Source organism: Chinchilla lanigera, unplaced genomic scaffold (genome assembly GCF_000276665.1).
Source record: "Chinchilla lanigera isolate Chin_1 unplaced genomic scaffold, ChiLan1.0 scaffold00202, whole genome shotgun sequence".
Taxonomy (NCBI): domain Eukaryota; kingdom Metazoa; phylum Chordata; class Mammalia; order Rodentia; family Chinchillidae; genus Chinchilla; species Chinchilla lanigera.
In genome coordinates, this window is record NW_004955603.1 from 270,383 (window position 1) to 271,318 (window position 936).

A 936-nucleotide genomic window follows, 5' to 3' on the forward strand; every position below is an offset into this window, starting at 1 on the left:
ACTGAGAGAGAATTTAGGAATTCTACACATTTCACAGTAGCATCCAAAAAACTGAAATACATAGGAATCAGTCTAACAAAGGAAATAACATGCCCATACAGTAAAAACTACAGAACCCTGAAAAAAGACATTGAAGAGGATTTGCAAAATGAAAATATACTCCTTGCTCAAGGGTAGGAAGAAACAATATAATGAAAATGGCCATACTCCCAAAACTGGTATGCAGGTTCAATGCAATCTTGATGAAATTACTATTAGTATACCTCACAAATCTAGAGAAAATATTCTTAAAATTCCTCTGGAACCAGAAGAGATTCAAATAGCAAAAGCAATCCTGGCAAAAATGCAAGGCAGGAGGCATCACAATCCCTGATTTAAAATTATACTACAAGGCTACTGTGATAAAATCAGCATGATATTGGCAAAATAACAGATATGAAGATCAATGCAATAGACTAGAAAATACAACCACAACCACAGACACACTCAGCTAACTTATCTTTCTAAAAGGGGCCAGACATATGTTCACTGGAAGAAAGATAGCCTCTTTAATAGTGTTGGAAGAACTCACTGTCCACATGCTAAAGACTAAATCTAGACCCATGTCTAGCATGATGCACTAAACTAAAGTTATAATGAATCACAGATCTAAATATTAAAAAGAAAAAATAAATCTGATGAAAGAGAAAGTAGGTAAGACTCTTGAAGAGATAGGGGTAGGCAGAGAGTTCATGAACGAAAACCAAGCTGCATGGTAAATACATCAATAAATCAACAATTGGGATCTCCTCTTATAGAAAAAAAGGTTCTGGGCATCAAAAGAAATCACCAACAGCGTAAAAAGAAAGCTTACAATGGGAAAAATTTTAGCTAACTGTCCCTCTGACAAAGGACTTTTTTTTAAATTGTAGAAATAAAAGGAGGAAAATACTAACA